Below are 18,403 nucleotides of genomic sequence, written 5' to 3'. Positions count from 1 at the left end.
AGCAGTAGTCCTTTTTGTATGGCTAACTGTTAATACTCACCTACTGAGTGAGAAACCCTTCACCTTATGAAAGTGACATCATGCCTCAGTGTTTACATGTGTGGTCATGTGGCTTAGCCACTGATGGAAGGAAAAAACTTTTTTGTTTTCTTTATACAGCACTGCGATCTAACAGCCTGCTAGTCACAATCGCGGACTAGCAAGCTATTTATATGCACGCAATCCCCGCTAAGCTCCTCCCCAGGACTTGACACCAATCAGCGTTAGGCGGTCCTGGGGGAGTCACCCTGCGACCGCTGATCAGCGTTAGGCGGTAATAAGGTGGTTAAAATCCCATACGATTTTTGCACAATGTGAAATGGCATGTAATGCTTTGTTATGGCAACGCACTACTAATACTTCCTCCAGACCTCATTCACTGTTGTGATCGGGGGTGTCCTTTACAGCAGCATAATGGACAAGCATTTATACTGTAAACTAAACCTCGCTCACATATGGGACAACTTCCCCATCTTTACACCTATATGAAAAGCATCTCACCTGACAAGATTTGCTACATGTTTGTTTCTTTCAGACACAACTGCAGCCAAATAGACCAACAGAGCTGTAAGGCAACTGGCATTGTATGAAAGGAAATAAATATGGCAGCCTCCATATACCTATCACTTCAGTTGTCCTTTAAGCTTTCCTAAATCATCCTGGAATGCCAATTTTGCCAGGAGACCATTTAGGAAAACAAACATCTGACCTGACTGCAGGGAGGAAGTTGAGCTGTTCCCCGGAAGCAGAATGTTGCTCCACCCATAACTGCCCTGGCAGTGAGACAGGGAAGGTGGGCGGGGAGCTATGTGACTGAGGCACGGGTGGTGTAACGTCCTGCTTCCATGGTACAGATAAACTTCCTGCTGGTAGGTCGGAGGCTAATATTTAGGATGAGCTCCTGGCAAAACATGGCAGCATTTCTGGATAAAAATAGTGATCTAGGTGAGTTTTATATAAGCACTCTAAGGCACGGTTCATTTAGGAATTTTCCCATTAGGTACTTTTCACACGCTATGTGCACTCTTGGTACCATTCTGTCAGGAAGCATGGCGAGGTTTTCAGCTGTGGGTGGACTGATCTAGGAGGTGTAATAAAATGATGCGGCTGTATCAGGCTTGCCGTCTGTAAGGTTGTGTGAGATCAGTCACTCCCTCTAACTGGCCCTGTTGTTGTCTCCTCCGCAGGCCTTAGAATCCAAGCTTGCTGCATGCAGGAACTTTGCTAAGGACCAGGCATTGTGCAAGTCTTGCATCCCGGGAAGCATGAACAGCAGCAGCACAAGCCGTATACCAAACAGCGGAACAAAGTTCTCCCATCCCGGGCACACTACGTTCTTTGATAAGGGGTACGTAGGGGCGACATTCACAGATGCTTGTATTGTATGGAGCGCTCAGTATCACTTCACACTCCTGCCACCTGTTCATTTCTTCCCTGTGTTGCCTTCACTGCACTACTTCATTCACTTATCATTGCTATACTATCTGATTCTCAGGTTTGTCACCCCTGGTACAGCTCCTGACAAGTGTCTGCCAAGTTATTATTATTATTGATTTATAAAGCGCCAACATATTCCGTGGCGCTGCACAAAGTAAGAAACACACATGGGGTACATAATACAGACAATGGTGTACACCAATATACAAGATACATAATCAGTGACAAAATACAAAAATGATACAAAATACAGAATTGGTGATGACAGTGATAAAAGTAACATGATAAATAAAATTTATGATTTCCAAGACACAAAACGGGGAGAGAGCTCTGCCCTTGCAAGCTTACAATCTAAAGGGCTTACAATCTAAAGTTATGATTGCCATCAAATGAGTGAAGCCTGTATTATTCCGTCAACCGATGCAACGTAATACGCCTAAATTTTGCCCTTTGCCGCGTTGTCCACAGATGAGCTTCTAAAGCATTTTGGATGATTTATCGATAGAATGCGAGATTGTAAGCAGTGGGTAATCTCTTTCCATTAAGCTAGCAGACATTAGATTTTCATCCACCAGTTGTCAGCCTAAAGCCTTAGTCACACACCAGATGGTTCTTGCCTAAGGCGGCCGGTGGGGGCTGCCTATGCCAAGAATCTGGCTTGTGTATTTCAGCCACCGATCCTCCCCAGTGTGTCACTGTTAGATCTGGAGTGACGGGTCATCTCATCTGAGCGCTGGCCAAGGGCGTTGTTCTCCTTACCTTTGTGTCATGCCTCATCACGCCTCCTCCCTTCTCCATATTATCTGGTCTGATTTCCTACAGTCATGGCAAGGTGAGGTCATCAGATGGTCATGTTGATGATGATGTTTAAAGAGAACCTGAGGCCAAAATGTATTATAAAAACATACTTGCCTAAGAAGTGGGAAGCCTCTGGAACCTAATGAAGCTTTCCTCATTGCCCTCTGGTCCCCTGTTCCCGCACGCGGACTCTTCAGCTGATCAGGGCTGCACTCCTTTTCTTGCATGTGGCCTGTCCTGTGCCATAGCACAGAGCACAAGCCAGAGTGGCTTATGGCACAGGCGAGGGCGATCTCGTGCAGGCGCAGTATGGCCACACTCATGTGTGAAGAGGGGCGTGGTCCTGATCCAATTACCGACAATCTTTGGAGGGTCTGCCCTCGGCAATGGGGGACCAGAGGACAGCGAGGGAAGCCTCAATAGGATCTATAAGCTTTTCTCTTCTCATGTAAGTATGTGATTTTGTTCCTGAGCTTCGGCTAGAGTACACTATAAGATGCTGACAAGACTGGCCATGTGCTTGCACGCAGGGCCGGGCCGAGGCATAGGCTGGAGAGGCTCCAGCCTCAGGGCGCAGTGTAGGAGGGGGTGCAGTATTCATTCAGCTGTCATTCCTAATTGTGTTTGAAGCAGAAAGAAAGAAGAAAAGGGGATACATGGCAGTGACTGCAAGCCAGATAACTAGATATTAAGGTGTTGGGGAGGTTGTGGGCCCTGTGGCGCCTCTTAGTGTAATAGCAATCAGTGTGTGACAGCTGGGGTGGCAGGGATGGAGGGGCGCACTTTGGTGTCTCAGCCTTGGGTGCTGGAGGACCTTGTCCCGGCTCTGCTTGCACGCCGGGGGTCTGGAAACTTAAGGCACATACCCTCTACACAATTTATACTATGATTTTTCCAGTGGCCAGAGATTTTTTTTCAGTAATAAGCAATTTATTCTGTGATCTTGCGACGTGTGGCTAGAACTACGGTCATGGGAATCGGTAAAGTCCCCGACAACTCCTGTGCAAACTGCCGCAATCATGTGAACTCTTATTCACCCCCAACGTTTGCCGTCTCGTGTACCCACCAGCAGGAAGATGGTTGGGGGGCGTGGCTAGGATCCATCCTCCTGCGTCATCAGGTGAGTATTCAGCTTTACAATAGAAACAAGTGGAGGAGGATTCCAACAGGGAATTACCTTTTAGTCTTTATTTGTGAAATATATATTTAAATATATTTAAAGTACTTAGAAAATGTCCAAAGACAATTTGCCTATCAATGCGCCGTAATGGTAAAAGATGTTCTGTGTCCATCCGGGAAGTGACAAAGGACCTGACAAAGACGTAAGGACACTGAAATGTGATGTCAGTCCTCTGGCACGCCAACAGTGTGAGGCATCTTTGATCCAGCATATGGACCATCGGGAGCTGGTAACGGCAGGCCACGGCACCGGGCAGACATGGCCAAGGCACCGGGCAGACATGGCCACGGCACTGGACAAACTGTGCAGGACATCTTCACCATTCCAGTGCATTGATAAGCGAACTGTCTTCAGGCATCTAGTAAGTGCTTTTCATCTTTTTTATGAATTGTGAAAATAAAAGGTAATACCCTATTGGAGTGCTCCTTCTTTGCTGCAGTGTGTGATCAGAGCTGGACTTTGAGGAGCAGGAGAGAGCAGGCATTACAGTGGGCTCTTATATATATCATTGTTTGCTCATTTGAAAACTTACAAAGGAACTGAGATATTTTTTTGGGCGAATCTTATGTCTCTGACAATAAGCTGGCATCCCAGGGTGCTCTGGCAGTGAACTGACCTCCCAGAGTGCTCTGGCAGTAAACTGACCTCCCAGAGTGCTCTGGCAGTAAACTGACCTCCCAGAGTGCTCTGGCAGTAAACTGACCTCCCAGGGTGCTCTGGCAGTAAACTGACAACCCAGAGTGCTCTGGCAGTAAACTGACCTCCCAGGGTGCTCTGGCAGTAAACTGACATCTCCGGGTGCTCTCCCAGTAAACTGACATCCCAGGGTGCTCTAGGAGTAAACTGACATCCCAGGGTGCTCTGGCAGTAAACTGACATCCCAGGGTGCTCTAGCAGTAAACTGACATCCCAGGGTGCTCTGTCAGTAAACTGACATCCCAGGGTGCTCTAGCAGTAAACTGACATCTCCGGGTGCTCTAGCAGTAAACTGACATCCCAGGGTGCTCTGGAAGTAAACTGACCTCCCAGGGTGCTCTGGCAGTAAACTGACATCCCAGGGTGCTCTGGCAGTAAACTGACATCTCAGGGTGCTCTGGCTGTAAACTGACATCTCAGGGTGGTCTGGCAGTAAACTGACATCCCAGGGTTCTCTGGCAGTAAACTTACATCCCAGGGTTCTCTGGCAGTAAACTGACATCCCAGGGTGCTCTGGCAGTAAACTGACATCCCAGGGTGCTCTTGCAGTAAACTGACATCCCAGGGTGCTCTAGCAGTAAACTGACATCCCAGGGTGCTCTGGCAGTAAACTGACATCCCAGGGTGCTCTTGCAGTAAACTGACATCCCAGGGTGCTCTAGCAGTAAACTGACATCCCAGGGTGCTCTGGCAGTAAACTGACATCCCAGGGTGCTCTGGCAGTAAACTGACATCCCAGGGTGCTCTGGCAGTAAACTGACCTCCCAGGGTGCTCTGGCAGTAAACTGACATCCCAGGGTGCTCTGGCAGTAAACTGACATCCCAGGGTGCTCTGGCAGTAAACTGACATCCCAGGGTGCTCTGGCAGTAAACTGACATCCCAGGGTGCTCTGGCAGTAAACTGACATCCCAGGGTGCTCTGGCAGTAAACTGACATCCCAGGGTGCTCTGGCAGTAAACTGACATCCCAGGGTGCTCTGGCAGTAAACTTACATCCCAGGGTGCTCTGGCAGTAAACTGACATCCCAGGGTGCTCTGGCAGTAAACTGGCACACCAGGGTGCTCTGGCAGTAAACTGACGTCCCAGGGTGCTCTGGCAGTAAACTGGCACACCAGGGTGCTCTGGCAGTAAACTTACATCTTAGGATGCTTTGGCAGTACTCTGATATACCAGGGTGCATTAGAAGACCAAAGTTGTAACAGCTCCCTACCAAATAAAGTGCAATGTGCTGTGATTGTGTAACTTCCACCCAGAAGTCCAAACATGTAGCGAAGAAGGAATCTTGACCTGGCATCATCTTGCAGTAATATCAGCTCTTCTACTGAGGAATCTTGCAGGATACAGCAAAGGTCGGCAACAATGTGACATTTTGAGAAGAGCCTCCTCTCTTTCTCAAGCTTGCTAGCCCACTAATCATCAGAGCAGCAAATCAGCCTTCAATGAACAGGGACCAATCAGAGTGCCTGGACACCTGAAGGCCAACCAACCAAATTACAGTGGGCAGTCATATCACAAGATCCCTAATAAACAACTGATGGATAACAAACAATGCGGGTTTTATGTACATGTGCCCACGCATGTGTATATTGCTTATTTGTTTTCTGGCACAGTTGTGAGGGTGTTTTTTTACGCTTTTCATGCAATGTTTTTTTTTAACTTCCCATATGCCACACCTTCCCTTTGGTGATTGGTGCTTTTTGTTTGTCTGCAGTTCCCCATCAGGTCTGTTTGGGGCTGATAGTCGGGGAGCTGTGAAAGTTTCACAGTCAATTGTGGTTGGTTGTCCTTCGGACACCCGGGCACTTGGATTGGTCCCTGTTCATTGAAGGGAACTATATAAGGCTGATTTGCAGTTCTGATGTTTAGTGGGTTAGCAATCTGTGATGTTTCCAGAGGAGCTTCCTCTCTTTCTCAGTTGTTGCTGTCTTTTGCTGTGTCCTGCAAGATCCCTTAATAAAGGAGCTGATATTTACTGCAAGACAGTGCCAAGTCAAGACTCCTCCTTTGCATCCCCGGGAGCTCTGGCAGTAAACTGACATCTCCGGGTGCTCTGGCAGTAAACTGACATATCCGGGTGCTCTGGCAGTAAACTGACATCTCTGGGTGCTCTGGCAGTAAACTGATATCTCTAGGTGCTTTGGCAGTAAACTGATATCTCTAGGTGCTTTGGCAGTAAACTGACATCTCCGGGTGCTCTGGCAGTAAACTGACATCTCCGGGTGCTCTGGCAGTAAACTGACATCTCCGGGTGCTCTGGCAGTAAACTGACATCTCCGGGTGCTCTGGCAGTAAACTGACATCTCCGGGTGCTCTGGCAGTAAACTGACATCTCCGGGTGCTCTGGCAGTAAACTGACATCTCCGGGTGCTCTGGCAGTAAACTGACATCTCCGGGTGCTCTGGCAGTAAACTGACATCTCCGGGTGCTCTGGCAGTAAACTGACATCTCCGGGTGCTCTGGCAGTAAACTGACATCTCCGGGTGCTCTGGCAGTAAACTGACATCTCCGGGTGCTCTGGCAGTAAACTGACATCTCCGGGTGCTCTGGCAGTAAACTGACATCTCCGGGTGCTCTGGCAGTAAACTGACATCTCTGGGTGCTCTGGCAGTAAACTGACATATCCGGGTGCTCTGGCAGTAAACTGATATCTCTAGGTGCTTTGGCAGTAAACTGACATCTCCGGGTGCTCTGGCAGTAAACTGGCATCTCCGGGTGCTCTGGCAGTAAACTGACATCTCTGGGTGCTCTGGCAGTAAACTGACATCTCCGGGTGCTCTGGCAGTAAACTGGCATCTCCGGGTGCTCTGGCAGTAAACTGACATCTCCGGGTGCTCTGGCAGTAAACTGACATCTCCGGGTGCTCTGGCAGTAAACTGACATCTCCGGGTGCTCTGGCAGTAAACTGACATCTCCGGGTGCTCTGGCAGTAAACTGACATCTCCGGGTGCTCTGGCAGTAAACTGACATCTCCGGGTGCTCTGGCAGTAAACTGACATCTCCGGGTGCTCTGGCAGTAAACTGACATCTCCGGGTGCTCTGGCAGTAAACTGACATCTCCGGGTGCTCTGGCAGTAAACTGACATCTTCGGGTGCTCTGGCAGTAAACTGACATCTCCGGGTGCTCTGGCAGTAAACTGACATCTCCGGGTGCTCTGGCAGTAAACTGACATCTCCGGGTGCTCTGGCAGTAAACTGACATCTCCGGGTGCTCTGGCAGTAAACTGACATCTCCGGGTGCTCTGGCAGTAAACTGACATCTCCGGGTGCTCTGGCAGTAAACTGACATCTCCGGGTGCTCTGGCAGTAAACTGACATCTCCGGGTGCTCTGGCAGTAAACTGACATCTCCGGGTGCTCTGGCAGTAAACTGACATCTCTGGGTGCTCTGGCAGTAAACTGACATATCCGGGTGCTCTGGCAGTAAACTGATATCTCTAGGTGCTTTGGCAGTAAACTGACATCTCCGGGTGCTCTGGCAGTAAACTGGCATCTCCGGGTGCTCTGGCAGTAAACTGACATCTCTGGGTGCTCTGGCAGTAAACTGACATCTCCGGGTGCTCTGGCAGTAAACTGGCATCTCCGGGTGCTCTGGCAGTAAACTGGCATCTCCGGGTGCTCTGGCAGTAAACTGACATCTCCGGGTGCTCTGGCAGTAAACTGACATCCTCGGGTGCTCTGGCAGTAAACTGACATCCTCGGGTGCTCTGGCAGTAAACTGACATCCTCGGGTGCTCTGGCAGTAAACTGACATCCTCGGGTGCTCTGGCAGTAAACTGACATCCTCGGGTGCTCTGGCAGTAAACTGACATCCTCGGGTGCTCTGGCAGTAAACTGACATCCTCGGGTGCTCTGGCAGTAAACTGACATCCTCGGGTGCTCTGGCAGTAAACTGACATCCTCGGGTGCTCTGGCAGTAAACTGACATCCTCGGGTGCTCTGGCAGTAAACTGACATCCTCGGGTGCTCTGGCAGTAAACTGACATCCTCGGGTGCTCTGGCAGTAAACTGACATCCTCGGGTGCTCTGGCAGTAAACTGACATCCTCGGGTGCTCCGGCAGTAAACTGACATCCTCGGGTGCTCTGGCAGTAATTGACATCTCCGGGTGCTCTGGCAGTAAACTGACCTCCCAGGGTGCTCTGGCAGTAAACGGATGTACAGAGGCGCCAAAAGGATACAATTTGATAAAATTGTTTAAAATGTTCAGGAGGCAGTGGTGGGCCAACCAACCCAAAATAGACACGTTGCTGTAAGTCGAAGTAATAACAATTTATTCACATACTCCTAGAAACGATTGGCAATGCATTTCGTGGGCATAACCCCGCTTCTTCAGGCAATAAACAGGAGTATCACACAGCCAGGGGTCCAGTATTATCTTGTCAACTCTAACAGAGGTGCTAAGCTAATACTGGACCCCTGGCTGTGTGATACTCCTGTTTATTGCCCGAAGAAGCGGGGGTTTTGCCGGAAAACGCATTGCCAATTCACAATGAAACGTGTTGTGAATAAATTATTACTTTGACTTACAGCATCGTATCTATTTTGGGTTGGTTGGCCCACCACCGCCTCCTGAACATTTTAAACTATTTTATCAAATGTTATCCTTTTGGCACCTCTGAACATCTCTACAAATTAAGATATCCACTCCTGGTGGAGGGGTGTTACACCCTCTTCTTCTCCTATCAACAGAGAGCGACATCTTAGTCCTGAGTGGGGACAGGCTTAAACTCCTCACCTGCCTCTACAGTGGTTGCCTTTGTGGTAACCCTGGTTTGTAAGTATAAATACTTACGGTTCATATACTCTCCTATTTTCCAATACATACTACACTATATTTGGCTCTCGGTTTTCTGTTTTATATTCCTGTACTAGCAGTAAATGGGCATCCCAGGGTGCTCTGGCAATAGACATTCCAGGGTGCTCTGGCAAAATGTATTATAAAAACATACTTGCCTAAGAAGTGGGAAGCCTCTGGATCCTGATGAAGCTTTCCTCGCTGTCCTATGGTCACCTGTTGCCATACACGGACTCTTCAGCTGATCCGGTCCAAACTCCTCTTCTTGCATGTGGCCTGTCCTGTGCCATAGCAAGAGTGGCTTATGGCACAGGCGCAATATGGCCACACTCGTGCTTGAAGGGGGGTGTGATCACAATCAGATTACAGACAAGCTCTTATTAGTAATCTTTGGAGGGTCTGCCCTCAGCAATGGGGGACCAGAGGACAATGAGGGAAGCCTCATTTTGACAGTCGATTGTGCATCCCAGGGTGCTCTGACAAACCAGTGTCGGATATTTCATGTCTGATCAGCTGTTTTTTGCAGGTCAAAACATTTCCCACACTCAGCATATCAATGTCTTTTTACCAGTGTCAGAGATTTCATGTCTGATCAACTTATTATCGCAGGTCAAAAAATTTCCCATACTCCTCTAACAATGGCGAGAGGACATATTGATATGCTATTTCATGTCTGATCAGCTCAATGTTGCTAGTCAAAACATTAGCCACACTCAGCATATCAATGTATTCTCACCAGTGTCAGATATTTCAGCTCTGATGAGCTTATTATTGCAGGTCACCTTCTCACCAGTGTCAGCCATTTCAGCTCTTACAAGCTATTTGCAGGTCCCACACTCAACATTTCAATATGTCCTCTAACAAGCATCCGATATTTCATGTCTGATCAGCTTATTATTGCAGGTCAAAACATTTCCCACTCTCAGCATATCAATGTCTTCTCACCAGTATCAAATATTTCAGTACTGACAAGCTGATATTTGCAGGTCAAAACATTTCCCACACTCAGCATTTCAATATGTCCTCCAACAAGCGTCAGATATTTCATATTGAAATGCTGAGTGTGGGAAATGTTTTGAAATGCAAATATCAGCTTGTCAGTGCTGAAATATTTGACACTGGTGAGAAGACATTGATATGCTGAGAATGGGAAATGTTTTAAACAGCAATAATCAGCTGAACAGACATGAAATATCTGACGCTTGTTACAGGACATATTGAAATGCTGAGTGTGGGAAATGTTTTGACCTGCAAATAGCTTGTTAGAGCTGAAATATTTGACGCTGGTGAGAAGATATATTAATATGCTGAGTGTGGGAAATGTTTTGACCTGCAATAAGCTGATCAGACATGAAATATCTGACGCTTGTTAGAGGACATGTCTGATCAGCTTATTATTGCAGGTCAAAACATTTCCCACACTCAGCATATTAATGTCTACTCACCAGCGTCAAATATTTCAGCACTGACAAGCTAATGTTTGCAGATCAAAACATTTCCCACACTCAGCATATTAATGTCTACTCACCAGCGTCAAATATTTCAGCACTGACAAGCTAATATTTGCAGATCAAAACATTTCCCACACTCAGCATTTCAATACATCCTCTCATGAGTGTCAGATATTTCAGCTCTTACAAGCTAAGTTCCTGGTCAAAACATTTCCCAATCAGCATATCAATATGCATCTTACCAGTGTCAGATATTTCATGTCTTATCAGCTGATTATTGCAGGTCATCTTCTCACCAGTGTCAGCTATTTCAGCCCTTACAAGCTATTTACAGGTCAAAACATTTCCCACACTCAGCAATTCAATATGTCCTCTAACAAGGGTCAGATATTTCATGTCTGTTCAGCTTATTATTGCAGATCAAAACATTTCCCGCTGTTGGCATATCAATGTATTTTCAACAGTGTCAGATAGTTCATGTCTGATCAGCTGATTATTTCTGTTTAAACCATTTCCCACTCTCAGCATATTAATATGTCCTTTCACTAGTGTCAGATATTTCACATTTGATCAGCTTATTATTGCAGGTCAAAACATTTCCCACACTCAGCATATCAATATGTTCTCTCACCAGTGTCAGATATTTCAGCTCTGACAAGCTGTTTGCTGGTAAAACATTTCCCACACTCAGCATGTTAATATGTCCTGTAACAAGCGTCAGATATTTCATGTCTGTTCAGCTTATTATTGCTGGTCAAAACATTTCCCGCTCTTGGGTCAAAACATTTCCCACACTCAGCATTTCAATATGTCCTCTAACAAGCATCCGATATATCATGTCTGATCAGCTTATTATTGCAGGTCAAAACATTTCCCACACACAGCATTTCAATATGTCCTCTAACAAGCGTCCGATATATCATGTCTGATCAGCTGATTATTGCAGGTCAAAACATTTCCCACACTCAGCATATCAATACATCCTCTCATGAGTGTCAGATATTTCAGCTCTTACAAGCTAAGTTCCTGGTTAAAACATTTCCCTTTGCTGAAGGGTGAGGGAAGGAAGGAAGGAAGGAAGAGAAAGGCACTGATACTTATATCCAGCTCCCACCCAACTATGATGATCACACAATTCAGTTCAGGGGTACGGCAAGAAAAGAGTATTGCTAATGCCCCAGGTAACTGACTACTCATGAATTTGGGTCTGTGTGCTGAGTTGAAAGAGGAAAAAAGGAAAAAAAAAAAAATCTTTCCCAATCAGCATATCGATACATCCTCTCATGAGTGTCAGAGATTTCAGCTCTTACAAGCTAAGCTCCTGGTCAAAACATTTCCCAATCAGCATATCAATATGCATCTTACCAGTGTCCGATATTTCATGTCTGATCAGCTGATTATTGCAGGTCATCTTCTCACCAGTGTTGGCTATTTCAGCTCTTACTAGCTGATTATTGGAGGTCAAAACATTCCCCACACTTGGCATATCAATGGGCTCTATTTACAAATGGCAGTTCGGTAAAATAATTTCGGTATTTTACACTGTTTTTTTCCAAATTCACGAAAGATTTTCCGCATGAGGCAGAAGTTTTGGTAATTTATTGAACAAACATGCTTCAATTCTCTAAGCCCTACTCTGTAAGTGTCACTTACCAGCCGTGGGGCAGGGAGCTGCGTGTATGTGTCGGAGGTTTTCTCTGCAGGTTTTCTCTCCCCATCATCCCTATAGATGTGCTGCAGCCACCAGGGGGAGCTCTTCAGTATGGCAGAATACAGATTTTCACATCTAAAGGGATGCAGAAAAGCCCCCCAAAATGTCATCTTCCTCTGCTACAGTGAAAGACCCACCCGATACCCAATCACATGTAATCAAATTGAGAAGCAGGGCTGTGTGGCTGTCCCTATTGGCTGCCTGGTTCTCCCTAAAGGCTGTCTGCTAAATTTACCGCACAGAGAGATCATGAAGGAAGCGAGGTTATCGGTTGCTATGAGCTGGAAAAAAATACCAAACACTTTTGCCCGGTATTCCGAATGTGGAAATCTTTGTGAAATGTAAATTCTTGACATTTCCTGAGGCACTTATCACACAAGTTGGTAATTTACCTCACTAGTTGGTAATATTGATTTTCAGTGCAGTAACAGGTGAATCATAATTAGGGAAAGTGATCAGTAAAATCAGCTGTTTTCAGCATTACCAAATGCAGTAATGCTTTGTGACTAGAGCCCAATCTGTCCTTTCATGAGTGTCAGATATTTCAGCTCTTACAAGCTGATTGCAGGTCAAACCATTTCCCATACTCCTCTAACAATGGCAAAAAGACCTATTGATATGCTATTTTATGTCTGATCAGCTTAATATTGGAGGTTAAAACAGTTCCCACACTCAGCATATCAATATGTCCTCTCACCAGTATCAGATATTTCAGCTCTGACAAGCTGATTACTGCTGTTCAAAACATTTCCCACATTCAGCATATCAATGACTTCTCACCAGAGTCAGATATTTCACTTCTGATCCGCTTATTATTGCAGGTCAAAACATTTCCCACACTCAGCATATCAATAAGTCCTCTCATCAGAGTCAGTTATTTCAGCTCTGACAGCTTTTTGACCATTTTGTAGGTCTGAGTGCTGCAGGTCCCTGGAAAGGAGACCTGTCTTCACTTTTCAACTTGCTGAGCTCCTGCTCTGGTGAGGAATTTGCATCAACTTGGCATGCAAATTGCTTAGCTGCTTCCTTTGATGGCTTACAGTATAAATACCATTTCCTCCCAAAATCCCTTGCTGGTCATGATGGTTTGTTCCTGCTAACTTACCTGGAGTCTCAGACTTTGCTAATTGTTAGCTAAGATTATCTTAGAGTAATTCCTTGGGACTGCACTAGCATTCCTTCTAGCGTAGTCAGGTTGTATTATCTGTATTGCCTTGTACTGTCTATCTGTTGCGATTGTCTTATCGCCAGCAACGGTCCACAGGAAATCGTTCTGTCTGTTGGGATCGCCTTCGCCCTAGCGGTAGAGGCGGTGGTTCCTTCTGTACTCTGTCTGGGAGTATAGCCAGAGCAGCGGTTGCTACTGGTTGCTCTGTCTGTCTTGTCTGGAACGAACACTTGCTGTAGGCTCGGTGAGGTAATTGTTTAGCAAGCGTTCGCGTTCTCTATTCATTTTCGTGTTACATTGGTTAGTTAGGGTTGGCATGTTTTGTCTCTGTTGCGCTTTTCATACAGAGACCGCGCTTAGCGAGTGCATTTGTTCTTTTCCTTGGTGTTCTGATCATTGTTGTTTGCTGTGTCTTTCTTGCTACACTTGTGCTCTGTCTTTATTCGGTCTTGTGTCACTGTTGGCAATCGCCACTCTTGCGATTGCGTTCCCACTTGGTTTCCACTGTTGTGTGTTCACCGTGGCTGGGGGGCGACTAGATTGGTGGACACACATACATTCTGTCGCTGTGCTCACTCTCTCTCTCTGAGGGCTAGCTTGCCCTGCATTGTTGCAATTCATACAATTCCCATCTGGCATCCGTGGCAGTGCAGAGGGGGTTGTTCCTCTGCACTCCACAGCTCCATCTGCCGGTGGGAATTTCCCTCTACAAGTGCATTGACCAAGCTGGGTTCTGTCGTTTTATATGCTTGTGGAGGACTTCCGCAGTGTCAGCGTACATCTTGTGAGCTGACCACGGAAATAATTCCACAAGCGTTACAGTCAGATATTTCAGCATTGATAAGCTGATATTTGCTGGTTTAAAACTATTCCCACACTCAACATATCAATATGTCCTCTCACCAGTGTCAGGTATTTCACATTTGCCGGTTGAAATATTTCCCACACTCATCTGATGCTGATGAGGGGACATATTGATATGCTATGTCTTGTCTCATCAGCTTATTGTTGCAGGTCAAAAACATTTCCTACATTCAGCATATGATGTCATCAGTTCATTTTCCCTTCTGGTTTCCTTTAAGTAATACAGACCTATATATAAGACCCGAAACAGACAACTGAGGAGAATAGAAGGACAAGAGACAACTGGGTCATATGCAGACCAACAGCACAGTGCACCAAATAATGTCTGACCGGTTTTTATTCCTGTTTGGCTTTCCGTTTCTTACAGGCAGCATGTTGGAGCTCTCAGGCTACTTCTTGCCATCTCACTATCAATTTTCCCCTTTGTAACATGACTGTACATCTACGTCACCAAGGAGATGACATCATGGCCAATCAGTACTATAGAGAGAGGAGGATTGCCGCAGGAATGCCACATTACTGCAACTTGGAATTTTAGCCCAATCACAGAACTCAGAAGTAATGGACCAATCAAAGAATGGAGAATTATTTCAGTGGAAATCATATTACAACTGTTATTTTACATGTGACACAAGACTGATATTACCCAATATTTCATGAGTCATTTGACCTAAAATTTCCATGGTATTCCGATTACTGCAGTAAATTTCCTCTTCCTCTGATTGGTCCAATACTCAAAAGTATTATAACTAACCAACTTTATTAACAAAATGACAAAAAAAGACTTTCCTCTGAAATGGGTAATCTGCATTTTCAGTGATCCGATTTGTTTTTTCCCTAAAATTGGAAATCGCCATTTCCGACCATCCCTAAGAAACTGGCAATCAGGTCCTTTCAACCACAAAGCGGCCTTATTAAGCACTGGAATACACCCATCACAAACATGTCAGTGTTCTTTTTCTTCTGAAACTAATGGCAGACTTGAGTGGAGAATAGCAACAAGGGAAAACACGGGAGGGAGGGGGGGGGGGGGGTGTCATATGTACACAATTGATGTTTGCATACATTAAAAAAAGAGTGCCGTAGTAATTTGAAGGTCAGAGAAAGCTGCTAGTGAAATATTGGAAACCATTACCAAAAATCCACTACTTAATTTGGATATTAAAATATCAGTCATTTTCACTTAACCTTGTTCTCAAGCAAGCTGTCCCTCTACCGATCCCTAACCGGTCCCCCACCACAAAATGCCTAATTAACCACCCAAGTGATGCCTAGCCCTAACTGCCCGCCCCACCAACTGCAATTCCCGCCCATTCATAGTATAAGATGTTGTGACAACCCGAATCCCTCTTTAAAGTTCTATGATTTTGGATGTGGGGATTCATCATTCTCTTTCTAGACCCTTATCTTGGCTACAGCACCTGTTTGTAGGGCCCTTACATATATTTTGCAACCATATATGGAATAGTTCTTTATAAAAGGCTTGGTTGTCTGTTACGCCACCATTTACTTTTGTCACTTATGTATTTTGCTAGGAACAAAGATACCTGAAGAATTAGTGGAGATTTTGAAATCTGAGTCCTTCCATTCCCACTCTGAGGGACTTCAGTCTGAAGAGAATGGCTGGTTTACATGAAGATGACTTATATGGATCCTTAGAGATGCAGATCACACCTCATTTCTGATAATATAATACATGATACACTAAACATTCCTGTTGTGCGGACAAGTCCGGGGTAATTGGCATCATCCCGATTCAATACTTCTGAATTAAGAGATAAAGGGAAGACCATAAGACCAAAGTGAGTAAAGTATGTAGGGTGTCAAGCCCTTATAAATTACTTTATGCAGGTGTGAAGGGTCTCATTTAATCACAAGCTCCCCCCTTTGATACCCGACTCACTGGATCGGGCAGCCAGATGGAGCCAAATGCACATCAGGGGTATAGGACACCCCTATGCCTCTCTGGCAATCTGCACAGCACTTTGTAATCCCGATCACCTCGTCATCAGTGAAGCCAATAGCCAGCTGTTACTGCTGCTCCAGCTGGGGCCCCACTGAATCCTAGCTCCACCCATAATGGACCAAAGTGCTGTTGAAAATAGTTAATATTTGTTTAGCATTTTCACATTAAAGGCCGGTTCACACGGGCGCTAAAAGGGGCTTGGTGCTCCTCGCTTAAAGAGAACCTGCGATGAGAAGCGTCTCATGTTCCATACTTACCTGGGGCTTCCTTAAGCCCCCTTGAGGCCACTCATCCCTCACAATCCCCCTGGTGGTTCTGGACCCTGGTAATTCAGCCCTTCATTGGACATGCACGCCCCGGCATGCTCCTTCGTCATGCTCCTGTCCCTCAGCCATGGGAGCGCAATGTGCTCCTTTTCCCTCTCCCTGTACATAGTACAAGTTCAGTGAGCACCGTTTTATTTACCAAGCCCACGCTGCATCTGGTCTGCTCTTCCTCCTGGCATCTGCATGCTTTATTCTGAGATCCTTCAACTTCTGATGCATGTCATGTCATCATGAGCCTCCTGGGGGCAGCATATAGCACAGAGGAAGAGTAGACCAGATTCAGAGTGGACTAGGTAAATATAACTGCACTTTACAAGGAAGGGGAATCTGGCTATGGTGCGGGGGGGGGGGGGGGGGGGGGGGTTCTACCATGATGCTTCTGCTTGTGGCCCGGGCCACTGAAGTTCTGCCCATGTGACTTTACAACCAATTAAAGTGAAGCTTCCTCTTGTACCTTAGAACAGTGTTCCCCAACCCTGTCCTCAAGTATAGTGTTGGGCGAACAGTGTTCGCCACTGTTCGGGTTCTGCAGAACATCACCCTGTTCGGGTGATGTTCGAGTTTGGCCGAACACCTGATGGTGTTCGGCCAAACCGTTCGGCCACGCGGTCGAACTAAGAGCGCTGTGATTGGCCGAACGGGTCACGTGGTTCGGACCCGAACGCGCTCTGATTGGCCGAACTGTCACGTGGTTCGGGTAAATAAATACCCGAACCACGTCATATCTCTGCCGTTTGAATGTGGGTTTAGCTTTGGGTAGGCAGGCAGGGTAGTTCGCGCTCCAGTTACGCTAGCCAGGGTCCCCCCAGTCATTGTGTGTCGCTGCTGGGAACAGTAGTACACCGCTCGCTCAGCCACACTATATAGCATTGTGTTTACTGCCACTCTGTGTCTGCTGGGAACAGTAGTACACCGCTCACCCGCCACTGTATAGCATTGTGCTCTGTGTCGCTGCTGGGAATAGTGGTACACCACTCACCCACCACTGTATAGCATTGTGCTCTGTGTCGCTGCTGGGAATAGTGGTACACCGCTCACCCACCACTGTATAGCATTTCTGTACTGCCACTGTACTGCTGCTAGTCAGCGTGTACTTTAAGGATAAGTGAAAGAGGGAGGGGCAAGGGAAGAGGTGTTTCCCCTGACGGTTCACGTACAGGCCACAGGGGAGCACCCATGAAAACCCACTCAATACCGCACATTTATGACTGCATGGCGGCAAAATGCATGCTATCCGCACGCTTCTTGTCCTCATGCAAGGCCTGGATTGTTGTCTGAAAGCGTGGCCTTCTCCTCCTGTGCCTCCTCCTGTTCCATCACGTGTGCTGCTGCTGGGTTAGCGTTGCCGGTCCCTGTTTATGGAACCTCTTATCTTTATTACATTTATGACTGCATGGCGGTAAAAAGCATGCTATCCGCACGCTTCTTGTCCTCATGCAAGGCCTAGGTTGTTGTCTGAAAGCGTGGCCTTCTCCTCCTGCGCCTCCTCCTGTTCCATCACGTGTGCTGCTGCTGCTGCTGCTGCGTTAGCGTTTCCGGTCCCTTTTTATTGAACCTCTCATCTGTATTACATTTATGACTGCATGGCGGCAAAAAGCATTGCTATATCCGCACACTATTTGTCCTCATGCAAGGCCTGGGATGTTGTGTCTCAAAAAGCGTGGCCTTCTCCTCCTGCGCCTCCTCCTGTTCCATCACGTGTTCTGCTGCTTGTGCTGGGTTAGCGTTACCGGTCCCTTTCCCTGGAACCTCTTCTCTGTGTTACATTTATGACTGCATGGCGACAAAAAGCATGTTACCTGTGCAAAGAAACATGACATTTTCCACATTTAAAAGAGTTTTTCCTTTGAAACTTTACAATCAATTTTCTCAAAAACTAGAAGCTCTTTTTCAAATATTTTTTTCCCTCTTGTACCCACTCCCAAGGTGCACATACCCTGCAAATTTGGGGTATGTAGCATGTAAGGAAGCTT

General features: G+C 46.4%; 1 long non-coding RNA gene across 1 annotated transcript; it reads left to right on the top strand.

Annotated features, from left to right (window-relative positions):
• The first annotated feature begins 918 nt into the window (after positions 1 to 918).
• LOC137541633 (uncharacterized) lies at positions 919 to 16,411 on the top strand. The gene is made up of 3 exons (XR_011025242.1): positions 919 to 984; positions 1,227 to 1,387; positions 15,674 to 16,411. It is a non-coding gene; the product is annotated as an uncharacterized lncRNA (long non-coding RNA).
• Positions 16,412 to 18,403: the final 1,992 nt, after the last annotated feature.

Source organism: Hyperolius riggenbachi, chromosome 12 (genome assembly GCF_040937935.1).
Source record: "Hyperolius riggenbachi isolate aHypRig1 chromosome 12, aHypRig1.pri, whole genome shotgun sequence".
Classification (NCBI taxonomy): domain Eukaryota; kingdom Metazoa; phylum Chordata; class Amphibia; order Anura; family Hyperoliidae; genus Hyperolius; species Hyperolius riggenbachi.
Note: the sequence above shows the minus strand (reverse complement) of the source record. Positions and strands in the feature narration are given on the sequence as shown.